The sequence below is a fragment of the Natator depressus genome, chromosome 2 (assembly GCF_965152275.1).
Source record: "Natator depressus isolate rNatDep1 chromosome 2, rNatDep2.hap1, whole genome shotgun sequence".
NCBI classification, from domain to species: domain Eukaryota; kingdom Metazoa; phylum Chordata; order Testudines; family Cheloniidae; genus Natator; species Natator depressus.
Window position 1 is genome coordinate 48,937,985 of NC_134235.1, and position 21,454 is coordinate 48,959,438.

The window sequence follows — 21,454 nt, forward strand, 5'->3', positions numbered from 1 at the left end:
CTGAGAAGCTCGAGCAGGTCTCTATTTAGCATGTGAAAACTGATATTTTTTCAAAATCTTGTAATTTGGCTAAGTTTAGGTACATTTTCATGGGAATAGCAAAACACATCCCTGTCAGAAAAAGACATCCCCTTGCCAAATTTCAAGTCCTTTCTCCAAAGAATGGAGATACTAGAGTTTCTCACACACAAAAAAGTCATCAGAATTTTTTTAAAATGGGCAAAACAGTATATTTTTCACTAGCCTCATTCTTGGAAATTAACCATTTCCATTTTGGCTAAAATGTTCCAAAACATTTCAGCCTGAGCCAGACACCTGGTAGTCCAAATGGTTAAAGGTTTGCAAAGTTCTAAGGAAATGAAAATGTTTCACAGCATACTAAGACATTGTACGGTAAATTACTTTCTATGGTATTAATCATTATGATTTTTAGTAGATATTACTCAATGTTTCATAAAACTCTGTGCTTTGTCCCAATATGTATCTTACTGAACAAAGAATTGATCTCATAATATTAAACTACACCGGACTAACCACTCTTGAACCATCATCCTTTACTCTGTTTTACTGATTAGCAAATAGCACCCTACTCATACTGTACTTTTAGCATATTGGACAAAATTTGCACCATATCATTAACTGGAAGCAACAGCAGTACACATTTTTAGTTAAATCTCATTTCTATTTTTCCACCTAGGGAACTACTGAGTCATCCAATATCAAATTGTCTATTCTACTGAAATAGTACATTACACCATATTTGTATCCGAACCACATCCTACCATATTGGAAAACTGATGCCTGATCTTATTCCCAGTGCAATCAATAACAAAATTCTCATAGACTTCACTGGAAATAGGTATCATCTGCTTGGATACTGTTATTTATACACATGTACCATGTTGTCTTTGTGCTACAACAAAACAATGCACCATGCTGGGGTAAGACTGACTGTTATGAGAAGGTATAATGGACATATTTTATTTCTTTATTTATTATATTTTGACATTTACAGTATGTAATACCATATTGAGAAATGACTGACAGCAAGCCATACTTGGTAGTGACTTCAGGACAAATTCTGATCTCAGTGCAAACCAACTGAGGCCAATTCATTGATGTCAAAGTGTTGCACAACTATAAATAAGAGCAGCATCTGGCCCCTAAAGTCGATGTAATGGCAAGAGAATCTCACACACTAAAATGAAATTTTACCAATTCTATAAGTTTCAAATGCAGAGTACACTAGGATCTTTTGGGTCTAGTCTAACTCCCAATTCAAGTCAATGGAAAGAATGTAATTGTCCTCAGTGGGAGAGGTTATATTGCTAAAGAAAAAATATATTAAAACATTTTCAAACTGGAATTATTAAAATCAGGCATCTGAATCCATAATAAATAGAACTGGTTAGAAAAAATCAACTTTTGAGAAAATTGAAAGTTTTCAGAAAAAAATATTTCTGATTAGTTCCAACACTTAAGCATCTAAATATAAATAATTGGATTTTATTTAGAGGTGCAGACCACTGATAGTTCCCACTGAGATCAGTCTGAGCTGTGGGTGATTAACACCTCTGAAAATTGAGCTGCTTTTATGTAAGTGCCTAATTATGGATTTACAGTAGATGCATGGCTTTAGGCACCCTTGTAAAAAAAAACTGGCCCAAGCTTATTGATACAGGTTCGCTAATGTTACTTCTTTAAACATGTTATAGTTACATTTGAGGCCATCTAACATGTTTCAGTTACAAATTCCAATGTCAATAATAGCTCTTGATTTGAAATAAGTATAAATTTAACACTCCCCAAAATGCACTGCCCTATCAGAAGTTGTGGCCTTTCAAAGTTTTAATCAAAAGTCCGTATCTTCAAGGTGCCAATACCATTCCCCCAAAGCTATAAAACTTCTTTTCCAATGGCTCTGAAGGTAGTATAATATTATACCAAGCATTTGGTCATAAAAATAACTGATGATTATGGCTGAAGGCTACATTTTAAAATGAAATGGCAACTACTGTATTTAGCAATTTCACTGCATTTTGAAATAAAAGTTGAAAGTTACAAAACAAGGCACAAAGTTATAGAATAACTTGTAATATGTTATTCTACAACACTGCTGATACTGCAGGGGGACATCAGGAATAAGGGCCTGACCCAAGGCCTACTGGAAGTCAGTGGGAGTTTCTCCACTGACTTCAAAGGGCTTTGGATTGGGCCCTATGGATCAAATCTGTCTCTATCTTACTTACACAGGCAGTCACATAGATTTCAATAAGATCACTGACTTCAAAATAACTACTTGTATGTATAAAGCAGGCAGGATTTTGCCAATTCTATGTACCATACAGAATTATTGTCAATTAGATTGAGTAGTATAACATGCCATTTAGGAAACAATTCAGCACTAAGACCAGTACACTATGGAGCATTTATTACTAATGAATATTATAAATATAGAGTAATGAATGAGACAACAGTCCATGTTTACATTGTAAGTGGAGAGAAATTATAAAATGAAAATGTTTATAAAATAATAATATTTTAACAAATTCAGCAAGTTACTATTCTCTCAAACTTTTATTTAATGAGTGTGTGCGCGTGTGCGTGCACATTATTATTAAAAAAGATTGTTTGCGTAGGTCAAGAACATTCCTTTTAGGCTTTCAGACCTGACCATTCTGCTCTGGACCTGTTCCACCAGCACCTGTTGGGCTAGATGTGAAAAACAAAAAAACTTCACTAACAACCATGTTCAATTTTTATTTGAAATACAACATCAGGAATTTGTTACCACTTCCAGTATAAAGATTTAAGCCTGCAAACTTGATATCGTAGGCTGCCTTTGTACCCATTCAATGGCTGCCCTATGGCCCCTTTATGCTCGTCTTATACAAAGGTGCAATAGGACAGATGTAAGTCCCTTTTCCCCCCACTCAGGAAATACCCATTTTAGGAGTCCTCTAGGCTGAGTACTGTCTCTACCAATATTGTGATTCCTCCTGCAACAGCCCTACTATGCAGGAGGCATTCCAGATAGGGGTGGGCTTGAAGAGGAAGGGGCACATCAGCATGGGAGGAGGCATGGCTGTGGAATCCTTTCAGCCCAGCAGTTCTGCACCCCTGCAATGGCACACAAGGGGCCATTGCAACAGTGATGCAACTCAGGACTGCCTAACTGCAAATCTGGTCCCATCGTAACTCACAGAAATAGTTCTTAATCATGCCAGTACTCCTACTGACTTGCATACTTAACAATGTAACCGTATTTCATCTAAAAAACAAAAATAAAAACCCCACCATCCTGGAAATTAGGTCTGTAAGCAGGGTGCTGCATTCTGAGATTTTTTGTTTGTTTTGTTCTTGATAATAAAAAGCGAAAGTTAAAGTGAGGCTGCTGTGGCTGAAGTGCTGATGAAAGGCCCCCATAGCTAAGGTGATAGAGCGGGAGAGGGTAATGACCCAGAAGGAAAGGTCAGTAGGAGGGGATCTTATAAACATTCCATTGTTTAAGCCTTAACTGAACCATTGTTGAATTTTTCTCCATTTCAATTGCTGCCCTCCTCCTCCTCCTTTTACTCCTCTCCCCTCTTCCATCCCTCTCCTATTGCTTCTTTTTCTTTCATCCTTCTGAGCTCTGCCGACGCCAGGGGAGAGGTCCAGAGCAGGAGGGAAGGTCCAGCAAGTCTGAAATAAAAAAAAATTACAAAGAAAAGATAAAATGGGTTCAGAAATGCAGTTAAATAAAACAACAATGTTTAATGCATTTTTCCCCTTCTGATAAATGGCACTTTTTAGGCAGTGAAAATAGTTCCTGCTGTAATTCTGTGATTATGGTTAGTGTTGCAAGATTCATTATTATTTTGACCAAGTAGCAGGAATTTCTGAACCCATTTTAAAATTTCTGCTGTGGTATGCCATACCATCCTGCTTATTGTCTTAGGCCCCAATTCAAGAGAACATCCCATTTCAGGACAGCACTTAAGCTTTTTGCTCTAACTGCTGTCCTGAATCAGAGCATTAGCACTTTTCTGCAAGCTTCTCTGCATAGGCAAACCCTTGCATCCACTTGGAGCCCTATTGATTATCTACTCACACAGAGGCAGCTTGCAGAATGGGGACCTTATGACATGTGATGGCAGAATTTGGTTCATATGTAATACTATTACCTAGTAGCTCAGTCAGCAGTTGTATACTTTCATATACTGAAAATGCATTATGCCACATGCTCCTTATATTCCAATGACAAACATTCTGTTTGTAACTAATGTATGATATTAGATGTGTTAGCAATAGATATATTTGCATGGTGTCCAGCCATGGTGCCTTAGGTGCATAACACAAAAAAGGGAGACAAGCCAGAGACTCCATGAATTCCACCAAGGACTTCATTATTACCAGGCTATTTTATGTAAGAGGTGCTCAGATACTACAGTTTCAATAGGCAGTACAAAACCTTACAGTAGATATATAGATACACTTTGAAGAATAAATATGAAGGCCAACTACCTCCTCGTCTGGTGAAGTGTGTACACGATATTGTAACTATACACTCTATTGCCCTTAGGAAATGGTTATTTGAATGTTTTACACTGTGAGCTCCAACCTATGTCTCTTGAGTCTTATTAATCAATCAGATTTCTGACATAATGCATACCATTTTAACATGGCAGTTATAGTACCCTGGATGTGCCTTATTTTACAATATGAATAACACTATGCTATTTTGGGAATTAACTCCGGACATGCCATGTTTTGCACTTATTCATATCAGATTGAACTATATACTTTACTAGCTTGATTCAGGTTTCCTCTTATAGTACTTTGGACTATACAGTATAATTTAAATTACATAATTACATAATGGTGAAGACAGCTGAAAAGTGTGGCCAACTCAGGCTCCTTACAGGAATTTGCATTGAGGAATTCACAAAGCTCTCCATAAATCCCAGTCTATTTACATAGTGTTATCACTCTTCTAAAATCCTACAAAAAATGTTGCAGACACTCATACAGCAATAGTGAAACCCTTGCAATCAAACAGGACTCCATATTATTTATGAGCTATAATAGCTCGTTGTTTTTCGTCACACTTCATCTTACTGCTAATGGGATCTCACCACTATCTCTAATTGGACTCAATTCACATTGTACTGCAATAGATTGTGACATCATACTATACTAGTTAGTGATATTCATAGCAAGGCCATTGAACCATGACAGTAGACAAGCTCTACAGTTCCGCCATTGGATACTGATCTAAATCCTCCACTTACCAATGGACTTTGAAAGACCATTTGTCAGTAATATTCTAGGAATTCATTTAAAGGAGCAATTAATGATAACTAAGTCGAGAGGGTGAGGGGGATTTTTGCCACTTACTTTATTTACTCATACATTTTTAAAATTGTAACTGTATATCAGTATATCCAAACTGTGTATATTTGATTGTATTCCTCTCCCCACACCCTTTGTACTTTGCCTCTTTTCTCAGGCACCATGAGCTCCCTACAGGTGGACCCTTTGTATCCATTATATAAAGTAAATGGATTTTTGTGCAGGCTCATGCGTGGTGGAACTTACTGCAATATCAGGGCCTTAGGTTATAAGCTCTTCTGGGAAGGAACAATGAATGAAATCCTGACTTCACTGGGACTAATGGGAGTTTAGCTATTGGCTAGAGCTGATCTGATTCCCCCAAGCCCCCCTGTGGAAATTTCCTTTTTTCCTCAAAATTTTCCACTCCGTTTTTTAAATTTTCACCAAAAACTCAAAACCCACAATCATTCCAGTTTTTGGCCAAAATCTTTTGACAAAAACTGAAATTTTCCACAGAAAGAAGACAATTTTTGCAAAAGATTTTGTTTAGTCAAAATTTCAGTTTTCAAAAGAGGGCTTTTCCAGGACTGCACAGGGTATAAATACCACCTCCTCTTCCAATCAGTAGGAAGGGTAGTGCCCCCTCCAGCACCACCACCTTGTTCCAACTGCTTCTTGCTCTTCCTTGCTCCATCCCTGTACACTTTCCCTCTCCCTTCCCTCTACTATCCAGTTGTAAGAGGATTCTTTAAAGGGGCAGTAATTCCTTTTCTTCTAGCCAGTTGGACAAGGAACCACCACACAGAGCTTCAGTGAATACAGTTTATACGGAAATTTTTCAGCTTTCCTTACCACTGACTTAAATAGGGCTAGGATTTCATGCAATATCTTTGTATTTATTTGTAAAGCACCCTAGTGTACCAATCCTGATGATAAGGGCCACTGTGTGTTATAATAATAACAATAATAAATAACAGCAGCTGCTACATTGAAGAATTATCCCCCATGGCAAAAGAGACAGTAACACCAAAACTTAAGGGTAAATTTTCTTTTCAAAGGGCATAACTTTCATTAATTGTTTATAAGATTTACATGTATACATCTGGAGGAGCCAGTCTTGCAGTTGTTCCACGTAGAACCCCCATTTTAATCAATGGAAGCTTTGCATGCAGAAGGAAAACAGAATCAATAGTGAGGAAAATGATTCCACTCTCGCACTCCAGCATTTTAAAAGACTGACCTGAATTTATCCAATTTAGAGAATGGCGAAAACTGACCTCACTAGCTGCGTTCCTAATTTAAGGTCTGAGGCTACTCACAGTTAAATCAATGGGAATTTCAAGAGCAGAATTGGACCCAAAAGGTTGACACTTACAACATGATATAATCAAGCCCTTTCATAGGCATCTGACTGTAAGTGTTTTGTTTTTAATTGTACCTACAAGGTAACCACATAGTATTATACAGCACGTACAGTGACTGTTTGCACAGAGCATTTTTTCAGTGTTAAACAGCTTCCATCCTTTTAAATATTTAAGTAAAAAGGCTCTTTCAGTATTATAATTGGGCAGGAATTTCCTTCTTTTCTGTCATAAGGAGCTTTCTATTTTACAGTCTGGGTACTGGACAGCATTAGAAACATGATGCTCCACTTACTATATACCATGGGATTCAGCTATAACTCCCACCAAGTTCACTGAGAGCTGCAGGTGCTCACCACCTCTTTGGATGAGGCCTTGTGTGATTGTTCAGGTATTTATAAAAAGCTTTGTCAAACTCATGAATTACTTTTTTCTAGATTTAATTAATCACTATTGCTGAAATAAAATGAATGCTTAGTATGAGGAAAACATTTTAATATTTTAAATACTAAACAACTCTAATACCAAACAGCACAGTTAAAACAAATCAAAATGGGTTCCATGAAATTGGATTTATAAATCCAAAACACTTGAAAGCAAAATAAAAACTGCCGTGTACACAGGATGTCCTCAAAACATAATACCACCATTCTAAGTTTACAAGTTCTCTGTTTCACTTGACATGTCAGCCACTGAATATCTATGTGAAGCTCTTAGTTGAGAGCAAGACATCTTTGGCTTTGAGTGTCACCAATATGATATGCTGCTCTACAGACAAATTAAGACTTGTTATAATCATGTAAAAATCCCACTAATATTTCACTTTGGCCAATTATCTCCTTTTTCTTGACCTTCCACCTGAGCTTAAGACACAATGTCCATACCATACTTTTAGCATGGTAGCTCAAGCCCTGCCAGTGTGATTCTGCGTGGCATACCTCTAGAAGCCTGGGGCCTGCTTTTCACCAAACTGGTTAATAGTATCAAGGTTCTGTTAGATCCATGTTGCTTCTTGATCCTCAGGTATGTTCTGTACTGCCTTTATAATCTGTGGTTTGTCAAGAGGCTGTGACCATTTTTTCCCTGAGGAGCTCATTCTTGCTGAAGCAAAGTATCCCCTGTGCTCATATTGCTGCATTGATTCACTGGGGTACAATTTAATGGAGGTAGTAATAATTGGCGGTAGCCCAAATGACATCAGTTCTCCCATCATTTGGTAAAGTCCCTCTATGCAAACCTCATTTAACCAGGACTCCACAGAGTTTGGGTAAACAGCTCATGACTGGGCAGTGAGAGGAAAGAGCCCAAAGAGCACCATTCTATCTAGTATCATTCTCACGAAGAGGACTCTGTCAGAATTAATTTCCATGGGTCCCTGTAAATGCTTCAGAGGCTAGATTTGTGGCCAAATGATTATTTATAGCACAGCAGCCCCTAGAAATCTCAAATAGGTCAGGTCCCCTTGTGCTAGACATTGACATAGCAGAATGGCTCTAAAAGGAGTCTGATAACAGGGAGGACCAAGGGGCTACAATACCATCCATAGTGATTGATGTAAAATGAAAATTAGACAGACTGACCGATAGATAGAGAACACCATAGAGGGTCTGGCTTTCTGGCTGAATAACCTGATCCACAGTGGAAATCTTGAGGTCTATAATATAACCCAAACAGATTTTAGTATATCCCAAGGTTGGAGACCTCAGCCCTTGTCCCTGCTGCAATCTGTACAAAACTCTCCAACCAGTGGAAACCATGTGGACTACAGGTTGCAGAGTTTTCTACTTAACTTCAGCCATCAATCAGCGTTTCACACTGGAGTGTGTGAACTGGGAGTAGGTAACCATACAGATACTAGTCCTCTAAAAAGAAAAATGTTGGCATAATAACTATGTAAGCACTAAGGGTTAATTGATTAGTTAAATATTTTACTAACTCTGTATCAGGCTGAAATTACCTGTAATTATATACACATGTTTTAAATACATTCCAGGCTTTTACAGTGATAAAACAAATTAATTGTATTAGTGCCTAGCAACCTGAAATTTGCTTAGTAATTTGAAAGGGCAATTTGATTATTTGTTTTAATTGCTGGTGCATGACTCATCAAGTCAGAAAATCACACTCTATTGTGCAAAAATAATGCTTCCCAGAATACTGATCCAAAATCAAAGTCCAAGTGCTTCTAAAAGATTAAATTAATTATTGAAATTAAAACTGCATTTCTGAATGGCAAGAAAATAATCATGAGTTAAAATGATGCAATCTATTCAGCTGCATCAGAAAGATCAACAAAGAGGTGGAGGAGTTTGAAATACTACCTCAACCTTTTTTAGACTAACAAATAATGAGATTTGTTTAAATGTTACTGTACAGCATATCAGCTGAAAAATAACTGAATTTATGCAGTGTTCAACAAAAGAACAAGTAACATCAGTGGTCACTCAAACCAAAAATCAAAACAAAGCAAAATCCACAACTTGAGCAACAGTATTTTGAGTCTATATCTGTGAAATAACAAATCTATACAGCTGTCTAACTTCTCATACTATAATGCTGAGTTTTGCATCACCTCTAATGTACAGTCTTCTCTTTTCTGGATCCTAATCTTGCAAACATTCACACATGTGAATAACTTCATGCACGCAAGTAGTGCGATTGACTACTCACCTCTGTAATATTATTCCAGTGTGTTTGCAGGATTAGGGCTATAGTGTTCTGAATAATTAGTTGTTTACAGATACACTAAGCAATAAAAAGGCATGGTCATCCTTTATTTAAGATATCTCTTACACATTCTATTGAGTTTTTATATTTATTTTATATTTTATAGATCATAACCAAAAAGTTATGGTCTATAAAATCTCTTTCTCCAAACTTTCCTCACTTTTTTGCACTACTCAACATCCTCGCTCTTTCCCTTTCTTCCTCATCTCTTTGTGCTCTTTTTCAAGTTCTCACTGATTTTAATATGTTCCTGTTGTGAATGCTACTTCTGCCATAAGCCTTTTCATGCTCAGTTCTGCACAGTTGGACTTTCTTAAAGGAAAACTGAGCCTATTTTGCTCTGCCTCATCCATAAGGAAGTTTGTAGAGAAATAAACACTTGCCCCCGTGAATACATTCTGAAAAGTATTTTAAGGGTTATAGTTGGCATTTCTGAATCTAGTGCTGGAGATTGCTTGGAAAGGCATGGTATTTAAGTTACCTACAGGATGAAGCCTAAAAGAATAATTTGAAAACTAGCTAAATAGAGTGATTGTTCAAAAATCATAAAAGAATTTCAGCAGATAAACAAATTGGTGTCATAATGTGTATGTCCATTTATTTAGATATTTTTTTGTTTTTTTACGATAGACCTATGTTGAAGAAGGCTATACACTGGGTTACAATCTATTCCATTGGGGTCCCACATTCACAGACACAGATAACTCTGTTTTTCATTAGCAAACTGGCCACTTTCAACCTGGGTTCACAAAATCCAACTGTAATTAAAAATAAGGACTCATCTATGTCCTTGGGCAGTGTGAGTGCCAATGAGATCAGTGGGAATTATACATGCATATATGAGGGCAGAATCAGGCCCTTAAATATCTTGCACCTTTTATACATAGTGTTATGTTGTTTATCTTGTGAACTTTTTGATGGTTGGCCTGAGTTAAATGGGAGAAAAATTGCTATAAGACAGAACTAACCTGTTAATGGCTGATAGGAAGTACTGCTTTTAGTATAATGACTACGAACAGAGTCTAGGAAATAAGTACCTTGAGAAGAAACTGTAATTAGAAACATTGTTTTAAAAAGTAACTAGCAAACTTTCATTTTCATGCGAAACAAAAGGAGTCTATTATGGTAAGGCATACTGGCCAATACATTATCCAAAGGGCCTTGGTGGTATGAATAGAAAGAAAGGGAGAATGGAAAATTCCTAGATACTGGAAATTAAAGAGTTGTGTGAAAAAACATCCCCAGTGTTGGGATATGGGGAAAGGATTATTTGCTTCTATCATCCATTATTTGCTTCTATCATCCAGCCCTGGGATGGCTAATATCCTCTGTATTGCTTATTTATGACTCAGTGCTCATCCGATGTTGAGGGCACCCAGAACCCTGTGAAATCAGGCTGTTCACTAGTCAGATTTTCATTCAGCAGGTACTGCAAATTTATTATTTGGGTGAAAAACATAACAAGAATTGCTGTCCAATGTTTTCAGTTCACAAATTTCTGGAAGGGCAAATTAACTCTCTCACCTCCCTTTAAATATCGGAAGAGAGATTTAAAATATAAAGAGATAATATTCAAGCCTGGACATGTTCCATCTGCAGAAGTTAAAATTACTTAGTAGTAATTAGTAATAGCAGTATTTCCCATTATAAATGTAGGGAATGCAGCAAATATTATAGCAAAGGTAATAACAGAGTTAATCAGATGTCCATTTTCAAATTTTCTAGTTTATTTATAAAATTTGATATCTTGAAAATAACTGAACAGTTACTAGTCTTGTACAGTATTTATATTGGTGGCTTTCCAAACATGAATGCAAATTAACACACAAAGTCCTGTTTTCAATAACATTACATTATGACATAAAGCATGGAAATTTCAAGGTGAGCCTGATATAGCATTCTCAATTAAGTTGTACAGTGCATAAATGTTGCAGCATATACAGAGCCAAACACCGTTCTCCTTACAAAAGTAAGCCCCTTGGCCCATGTTATTAAAAGTGCATATGCTGTTTTGTGCATACCCAAGTTGTACATGTAAAATATTCAACACAACCTCAACTTGTGCACATGAAAGGTATGTGTGCACATCAATTCCTGACTTGTGCACATGCAATGGGTATTTTATACACTCCATTTGAGTGTCCATAGTAGTGCACTTCTAAACTTTTTATCATGGATTTCAAGGAAAGATTAAGTGACCAGGATTTTACTCATAGTCAGCAACTATCTGTACAAATTACTGATATATCACTGCCCATAAAAACAGACAAGTTATGGGCCAAAGGAATGTCGGTCCAGAAATTACTTGCCTGATTTATTTGTTTAAACAACTTACCAATACTAAGAATTCTGGGTTTATTGTCCATTCTCCTCAACTTTATGAAAAACTGAAAAAAATAATAATTTAAAACTAGGCGGGAAAATAGTGCATAGCATGCTGATCACTATTTTGTACTCACAGATTTTTTTCAATCTGAATTATGAAAATAGAAATAGGCTAAGCAGAATTAAAATGTTAATATAACTCCAATAAATAATACCATTATTTATTTTTAGATTTTTAAAATTTTTATTAATTTACATTTTTACAGTTGCAGAAAATTATGGGAGGGCCAAACAATGGAGAGCTCAGGCAATAATTATTTAATGACAGTAAAGTTAAAGCTTTATAACTATTAGAACACAAATTGTCAAAATCACATTTCAAAATTAAAAAGTGAATATCCTTAAATCAAACTCTAAAAATTTCTCAAGCAGTATTTTTCTTACATTACATAGCTGCAGATTTAGATTATCATCAATGGAAATATTTTTTCATCAGTTTGTGGGTGTGTGGTGAGAAAGACATTTACCAACAGTTACTGATAAAAATCTAATCCTTCCAAGAATAAATAAAAGTAGGGGTCTGGGACTTCTTAAAATGTGGATGATTGACCCAGTGGATTGTAACTACTCCAAACAAGGTATTATAATCTATCACGTAAATATCTAGATAGTGACTTTTTGAAAGATGGATTATTGACCCAACTGCAAATTAAATCTATGTGTTAGGCTTTTTTTTTAAATCACAGTGTTGTTGTAAAAACCCACCAGCCATGTATAATAGTTACTTTTCCACACCAGATAACTAACATTTATTGGGTTTTGTTTCACAACATATCCAACAGAATGAGTGCACATTACAGACTTTGGATAAAAACTTTTCAGTTTAAAAGAGCAAAGTATTTGCAAGTTCCAAGAATGTAAATATGTATCTGAAGTTTCTAACTTCCAAATGCATTTGTATTCCTATAAATGAAAAATAGAGAAAAAGTTTCTCTTTACATCTGGAAAGAAAAAAAAAAGGATTCCCTAAAAGACACTTTCTTTTCAATGCTTAAATGCAGAGCAAATTTTTATGATCCAAGTTATAAAATCCCTGAAATCTTTTAATAGAGAATACACTAAACAGCACCATCACAATAAAGCAAACCATGCAGAACACTGCAGATCCAAGTATTCGACACCTCAACTTTGATAAAATACTCAGCTCTATCTCTTTCTGGAAAAACTGCCAGTTGGAAAAATCTTTCAAAATCATATTTCAGTACACCAATATCCTATCTCTAAATCAGGAACAGTTTAGGTGCTGTTAAAGCAAAGTAACAGTGGCTTCCCTAATCTTGAACTCTCAGTGACCGTCACGGAAAGTAACTGTTTCCTATTCCCTGGCAGACAGTAGCATTAATAATCACCAAAACAAAAGGAAACACCTCAAAATATGCATCTGCTCATAATTAATCGCCATCCCAATGAGCTAAACCTGACAGACGACCTGCTTGTTGCCTTGATTATTCCTTGTTAATAGGAGGCGTAGGAATTGGAAATAAGGGGGTTTGTTATCCCTATGGATTTGGAATATGTGTCAAGCTCATATGGCAGTGAGCCAGCCCCTCTGAGAGATTGCTGCTACTGTTTTCTCTCACAGCCACCCAAGATTTTCTAATAGGCATTTTTTAAAAACACACACACACACACACACACACACACACACCCCTTCTTACTCACAATCCAGTTCCGTTATTTTTAAGCCCTAAAAGCGTCCCTGCTCATAACTTGCATCTCACGGTTCCATTCAGGTTTGTCAGCTGCCTACCCGCATGTCTAGGATAGTACATAAACTATCACACGCAGTTTAACCGACCTAGGCTCAATTAGCGCAGTATTTTGGACACATCCGAGCGATCAAGAGGCAGATAATTTAGTTTCGTCTTCATTTCATTGAGGACACATATTTAGCGAGGGATTGAGATATTTTTATTATTAATAATAATCATTATTATTCCCACAATGTAATTTACAAAGAGTGGAAACGCCTACAAGGAGATGAAGTACCTGCACTGGGGAGATGTTCAGTTGTTCACTTCATCTTCCGTTGACAAGGAAACCAAACCGCACTTCATTTCTCCAGGAAAACCTTCCACTGCCATCATTTTAAAATGTATTTATTTGTATATATGTGCATATCTATCATCATCATCCTGATAATCATCATAATAAAATTATCTCGGTAAAAGAATAAAAAAGTCAAATGTGCAAAAGTAACGATCATTGCTTTGGCTTTTTTTGGGGGGCTTTTTTTTTTTAAGGAGAAAAAAGTATTTAAAAATGATCAACTCTAACAAGCTGCAAGAAAAGTTTCACGTTATAAACGGGCATCAAAGAAAAAGAAGAAAAAAACTGCTGACTGCACCGAGTGTCAAAAAAGGAAACAACAACCAAAAATAATAAAATTAACATCTTGCTCAGTGGCCTGCACCAGTATTGCAAGATCACAAACTCTTTGTAAACACTGCTGTAAAATGCATTTGCAATTCACATCTATATACCAAAAATTAAAAATTAAAAAAAGCATCAAAACAACATCTGGAAAAATCCTCTGCAAAAGAGTTAGAAACATGCCTTTTTTCCTCATCTTTTAAAAAACGCATATTTCACATTGCTTTCTTTTCTCGTGCCATAACAAAACCAGTTGCATATCTAGATCTAGAGATAGTAAATTTATCTATGTTGTTGCTGGACTGGTAAGTCTTAATTTTATTGCATTGCTCAATTCCCAGTGACTCCCAGCCCCAGCAGCACCTTTTGCTCACAGTTTAGTAACCATCGCATGCTAAGAAGAAGAAAAAAACAAAACAAAAAACAAAAACAAAAAACTTGTCATCAGAAAAAGGATCAAATCCATTGAAACAATAATCAAAGAGGAAGAAAAAAAGAAGAAAAATAAAAAAAGGAAGAAAAAAACAGGACAAAAAAAGGAGGACAAGAATGTCAGCGGAAAGGTACTCACCGAGCGGGAGTAAAAGAGAGGAATAAAAATGAGTTACTATAAAATACAGTATGGCGGTGGAAGAAGGAATGAGGCGCTTCCCCCCCCTCCCCTCCTCTCTAGTCTCTGCCTCAGGCAGCGGACACGTGATTCGTAGCCAGGCTGACTCGCAGGCAGGGGGAAGGGGTTAGCCCCGCTGGAGCAGCCCAACTCACTCACTCACACGGCGGCGGCGGCGGCTGCGAGCGGGAGGCGGGAGCCCGCAGCCAGGGGCAGGAGCTGGAGCCTGGGCAGCCGGCGCGGCGGCGGCGGCGCGAGCCGAGCAGGTGCCTCCCGCCCCAGCGCCACGCGCCGCGCGCACACACACACACACACACACGCGCGCCGAAGACACAGGCAGGGGCGCGGGCGGGAGGCAGAGGGGAGTTGAAAGCCGATGCCGTGCGAGTGGGAGCAGCTGCTGCGCGCGCCCGCGCGCGCGTGTGTGTCGGTGCTGCCACAACTTGCTGCCTCCTCACTTCAAAGTTATCGCGCGGCTGCCTCCAGTGCTGCCAAATTAAGGGTTTTACCGTCTCCATAAATAGTCCCCTGCTCTGGGTTGCCGATGGGGCTGGCTAGCCTGGGTGGCAAGTGGCGGTGCAAGCCAGCGCTGCTCCAGCGTCCCCTGCCAAGGCACGGGGGCCGGGGCTGAGTGCTCTGGAGCTGTACTTTCTGCTGGGGCTGGATCTGCTCCGTCCAAGTGCAAACCCGAAGCAAGGCTTGTCCAGAGCGCACTGGGCAGCACATGCTCACGGGTGCAGCTGGACAGAAACTAGAAAGTGCCGAGAGACACGTTCAGTATTTCGCTACTTTGTTTTGCTGTCCTGGCCTCTGCTCTGTTGTTGGTGCGGTGGGGCTGTTGTTTTTAATAACAAAGTTATTGGTAGAGGCTTAAGTCAAACAAGTGACTCCCGAAAGGCTGCTCTTGGGAGAGCGCTTTGCAGGCGGCGTGTGCTAGCCAGAGAAGCAGCAATGCATCGTCACGCAGGACCGCTAGTTCCTCGGCAGGTTAACTCTTTCAGCCGGATGGTAGGTGAGCCTGTTGTTCCCCACCAGCCGTCCTTGCCCACGTTTAACGGTACCATGTGTTACCTAAAAAGGGCATTTGCAATCATCAGGGACCCCACTTTGCATCCGTCACTCGCCTGAGGTTTTGTCTGAGTGAAGGGGGCCCCAAATCAGTCAAGAGCAACTTACACATGGTGTTCTGGACGGAACAGCCCCATTATAAACAAAGGTTTCAGAGTAAACTAAAAGTTTCAGAGTTTTCTTATTATAAACAAAGAAAGAAGTATCCCAGGCATCGCTCACCATTATTACTGTGTGAGAGCTGCCCTAGGTTTTTTTGTTTTGTTTGTTTTAGATGGGCCAGAAAGGGCCATCATGATAATCTAGTCTGACCTTCTGCACATCGCAGGTCACAAAACCTCACCCACACACACCAGTAATACACTCATAACCTGTGGCTGAAGTCCTCAGATCTTGATTTAAAGACTTCAAGTTACAGAAAATCCACTGGTTTCAGAGTAGTAGCCATGTTAGTCTGTATCCACAGAAAGAAAAGGAGTACTTGTGGCACCTTAGAAACTAACAAATTTATTTATTTAGTTCAAACCAGCAAGTGGTCTGTGCTCCATGCTGCAGCGGAAGGAGAAAACCCGTCTCTGTCAACCTGACCTAGGGGAAAATTCCTTCCCAACCCTAAATATGGTGATCAGTTAGACCCTGTACATGTGGGCAAGACCCACCAGCCAGATGCCTGGGAAAGAATTCCCTGTAGTAACTCAGAACTGTCCCCATCTAGTGTCCTGTCTTTGGCTTTTGCAGATATTTACTAATAGTAGTCATGAATGGACCATGTGCCATTGTAGGCAGTGTAATGAGTCTCATCATACTGTCCCCTGCATAAACTTATCAAGCTCAGTCTTAGAACAAGTTAGGTTTTTTTGCCTACACTGCTCCCTTTGGAAGGCTGTTGCAAAACTTCACTCTTCTGATAGTTAGAAACTGACATCTAATTTTAATTTGCCTTTAACTTAAATAACTCCTCTACCTCCCTGGTGTTCATCCCTTTGATATATTTGTAGAGAGCAATCATATTTCCCCTCAGCCTTCATTTGGTTAGGCTAAACAAGCCAACCTCCGTAAGTCTCTTCTCATAAGGTAGATTCTCCATTCCTCTGATTATCCTAGTAGCCCTTCTCTGAATTGTTCTAGTTTGAATTCATCTTTCTTAAATAAGGGAGACCAGAACTGCACACAGTATTCCAGATGAGGTCTCATCAGTGCCTTGTACAATGCAATGTGTCCATGAAAACGCTAACACAATTTTAGGGTGCATCAGGCAAAGTATTTCTAGTAGAGATAGGGAGTTACTAGCATTTTTTAATAATCCAACTCAGTTTTAATTCCCCCACCCTTATTAACAAACATTGCAGTTGCACATAGAAGTCTGCTGGAACTAGGAGTAGCTTTTTCTGGAACTACCGTTAGAAATATGACCTTCTCGGAACAGGATTGTCAAGCCCACATCACTATACAGCTAAACCATCTCATTAGCAAATTCTGTGTCCTAAATATTCTGGCTCAAATTTACTGGGCCAGAAAATATTTGTAATTTCATAAACAATGAAAAAATATTTAAAACTAATAATAATATTACTGAATATTTACCTAATGAGATTGAGGCCTTATTGTTTACACAGAGAGGAGAAATAATGAGATATTTGTGTGAAATAAATTCATTTTAGACTATAAATACCTCCATTAACAAGGAACGTAAGTGGACTTTCCCCCTCTTTTACTTCCTTGCTCCTTTTCCAAACCCTCATTCTCCCACTGCCTACCCTTTGGTATTTCCCACCTGTAGTCAGTGAAAGACAGAGCTGTCATATTTGTCAACTATTTTTTTTTCTGGTAAATAGAAGAAAGGACTGAAAAACACATCTCCCCTCACAACCTTTCTTTGCTGTTGTGTGGGATCCATTCAGTGAGAGGAACTGCCACAATTGTTCCATTAGCAGAGAAGCAATTCTGCCCTTCCCACTATTCTGTGTGGATTTAATTTGAGCAGCTGACATTCCATGAAGAACTTTCGAAAACATTCTGTTTAGTCATTTAGCCATACTACACATAGTCAAACCTCTTAGCAAATCAGGACGCAGAAGCTACAGTGAGCGTATTACACAATAAAATTATATATCCTGCACAGTAACATGCCGTCCTGCTGAATAAAAGATTGATGACATCATCCCACCTTCCTCTCCTCTTTCCCCCAGTTTCTCCTATTCATGTGTAAATCACTCCAATTTCTTTCCTTCCATCCTTGTACCTGTCCCCTAGACTTCTTGGCAAACAAATAAACTTTCCCTTTCTATTTCTTCCCTTCTCTTGACTTGTTTTAAAATTCCAGCTCTCCATAAGAAACGAGAAGAAAGAATAAAGGCTAGAAGTTAAAAAATGTCAAATAAAAGACTTGTTACTTGTTGTTGCTTTATTTTTATATTCTGCGTTGGATTTGTTCTGTCTTTTCACACTGCTTCCAGCAACTCTTTACAGCTGAATTTGGCTCTCAGCAGCAGGGCTGTGCATCTCGGAATTCATAGGTAGTTATAAAATGGAAAAAATATTAAGGGATCCTTATGGATATAGAAAACCTCCAGGAAACATACACTGGTTTATATTGTAACTAACACATCAGCTATGGTTGTGGTACAAACTCCCAAAAGCCTAGAGATTCAGCATGTATGAGATTTTTTTTTTTTTTGGATGCAAACACTAATTTCTCATTAGTATTAGACACTGCATGAAGGACTATGACTGAACAAATTAAGGACTAAGGTCCCAATCCTGCATATTTATGCAGTGTTGAATTTCAAGTATGTGTGTATAGGCCCACTGACTTCCTGTTTGCAGGATCAAGGCCTAAATTAGAATGCCCCTCTTTCCCCCATTTCCACCATTGTTTCTTAAACAGACATTTGAATATATATTTATTCCTGTACAAAGAAGAAGAAAATAAATTATTTCATGTAAGAGTATATATTAATTGTCCAAGAAATCATTATAGAACTCACTGGTAAATCTGGATCACAAACACATATTTAGGAATTTGTTTAGAGTATATAATTTTTAGAATACACATTTTATGTATTGTCGTACACATTATTTATCAGAGGATTACAACATTTTGGATATCAGGTGAGTATGTATTTTGTGTGCTATCTTCATTTTGAAATGGCATATTTATTTGGTATACTGTAACTGAGCCAAAAAGTCATTATGATACATTGTGTAGGATCTGCACTTGAGCACTTTAAAAAATGTTATTGTTAAGGGATGATTTAATGGCCTATGGACAGTGTTGTGCACTCTTCTATGGGAGAGCAAGCTCAGAAATTATAGCAAAACTTTCACTTCTCAGTTTGGCCAAAGTTGTGAGCACTGAGAAAATGAACTTTCAAGTCTCTAAACGTTTGACCCTGCAGCAGTTTAGAGGAGAGTTAGGAGACAGTGGCACTGATCTACCAAAATGATGGTGCTTTTCTATTCATAATCCAATAAGGTGAAGTAAGCTGTAGGGAGTGAATTCTACAGGTGGTCTGGTTAGAACACTGTGCCCAGCATGAGGCATTGAGCAACAGGTTGGTAGGGATACTGTTTTCTTGAAACTTTAGGAAACATTTCTGTGTCAGTGACTGGTCCTCCTTGCTGCCCCACTATCAGTTTCTCCTAAGAGCATTCTTAAGCGTACTCATGTAAGCCATTTCTTCTGGACCAACAGGATACTGAGTGCTACTGAAAAGTGTGCAGAGCAGAGCTCAGTGCTCAGCATCTGTGCAGAGATTTACAATTTGGTATGGAGAAATGAGTATAGCGCTCAACAATGTGAGCAAGTCTCTACACCTGCAGTGAACACCCAGTTTGAAGAGAAGGATTAGAGTCATTACTGAAGTCATGGCCAGGGCATAGGTATCTAAATACAATTCACTGCAAGCAAATGTTGCGTCTAGTGGCCACTTCTAAGATTTTCATTGACTTCTCTGAACCAGCCATAGAGCCTCACTGAAGTATGATAAAAGCTGCACATAAAAGTAACTAAGAGTAGGGGCATGCATAAGCACTTACGCATGCTTTGGCCACTGACACAGAAATATTCTGAAGGTTCCCATGAAACACTGTTTCTCACAATCAGCTGCTCAGTGCTTTCTAAGAAATGTTTTTGTAAACCACCTTGACTATACTATGCTCAGTAGTCCTAATATTGACTCAGTACAATCACTTACAATCTTTATATGTACCCCCACAGGATCAAGCCCCCCATTTGGGTATAGAAATAAGTGAATTTAAAGATTGCCACTAAGGCCATGGTATTCAATGGATTGCATTTAAGTCTCTGTGCTCTACCTGTGGTCTAGTGTGTATCCACTCTGCCGGAACAACTCTCCCCCCTTCCTGCTGATGCTACTATGAGTGAGTGGCTAGAGGTTTACTCAGATTGCTGAGCACTGTGCACATTAGTTTTAAATATGCAGTAGCTTCTCTGCACAGGTGCGGAGCACCCAGCCAACACTAGCAATTTGTTTTTCAACATTTTCATAGAATCATAGAATATCAGGGTTGGAAGGGACCTCAGGAGGTCATCTAGTCCAACCCCCTGCTCAAAGCAGGACCAATCCGCAACTAAATCATCCCAGCCAGGGCTCTGTCAAGCCTGACCTTAAAAACTTCTAAGGAAGGAGATTCCATGACCTCTCTAGGTGAGCATGACTCAGCATCTTGCAGGACTGCGCCCTAGATGGCCAAACATTGTCTAGCACCCCTTGTATGCAGGCAGGGTTTACAAATTATAAAATATATATCTCTTTTCAGACACAGATTTTAGGCCTGATCCTGTCTTAATTGGTAACTTGTCATATGCAAGGACTATATGACCAGTCCGCATAGCTAGAGCACTGCAAGATCAGCCGGTATGACTTTCACAGCTGCAGTAAAGATTGGTGATTGAGAATTGACGAAATTGACAATAAATAAAAACAAAAAAGGAATTACCTAAGTGAAACTTTTATAATTGCACTTGTGAGCCAACATTTGAAGGACAAGAAATAACATAGGCTTCTCAGAAATCTGCAAAATATAATTTTGAAAAGCATGAATACATCTCTGAGTTATGTGAGTGTAAGATCATTACAAACATAATCTATTTTGTTTTTGTGTTTTGTTTGTTTTTGTTTCATTGCTGTAGCTTAGAGACAGCCAAACAGATATATTTCACATTTTAAATAACGTTCATTCTGACTGGAAGACTACCGTGCTTCCTGAGACATTACTAAAGCCTAAAAAACTAAAAGTGTTCGGCATCTTCTTGACTTTTTCACTCTCCTCTTTTACCACTACCTTTTTTTATATTAGTCTCCTTTTCTAAGATCTTCATTCTGTTTTTCTCCATTTTCCAGTTCTCTTTATGTTCACAGAATTTTTAGCACTCTTTCCCCTCCTACTTTGTTTCCAATGCTTTTTAAAGATGCTATATTTTGTATATAGTGAGAATAGCTCACTTCTATCACCTCCCTTTCAACTGAAACTTCCAAGAGCACAATGTAGATTAAAAAACTCCAATAATAAGTGACAGAAGGAGTAAAAGCAAAAGGTAACTCTACTGTAAAGTAGGGCAAATTAAATATATGAATGCTGCACCTACAAT

At 38.2% G+C, this 21,454-nt stretch overlaps 1 protein-coding gene across 7 annotated transcripts in view; it reads right to left on the minus strand.

Moving 5' to 3' along the window:
* RALYL (RALY RNA binding protein like) overlaps nt 1-14,867 on the minus strand; it is a 581,991-nt gene extending 567,124 nt beyond the window's left edge. For 4 of the 7 annotated variants that reach the window (XM_074944171.1, XM_074944167.1, XM_074944172.1 and 1 more), the window contains exons 1-2: nt 14,734-14,864; nt 13,779-13,866 (exon numbers count right to left, since the gene is read on the minus strand). The gene's annotated coding sequence lies outside the window, so the exon portion shown is untranslated. Of the gene's footprint in view, nt 1-13,778; nt 13,963-14,733 lie in introns of those variants that run through there. The other 3 variants (XM_074944176.1, XM_074944170.1, XM_074944174.1) reach the window with 3 other exon arrangements.
* Nucleotides 14,868-21,454: the final 6,587 nt, after the last annotated feature.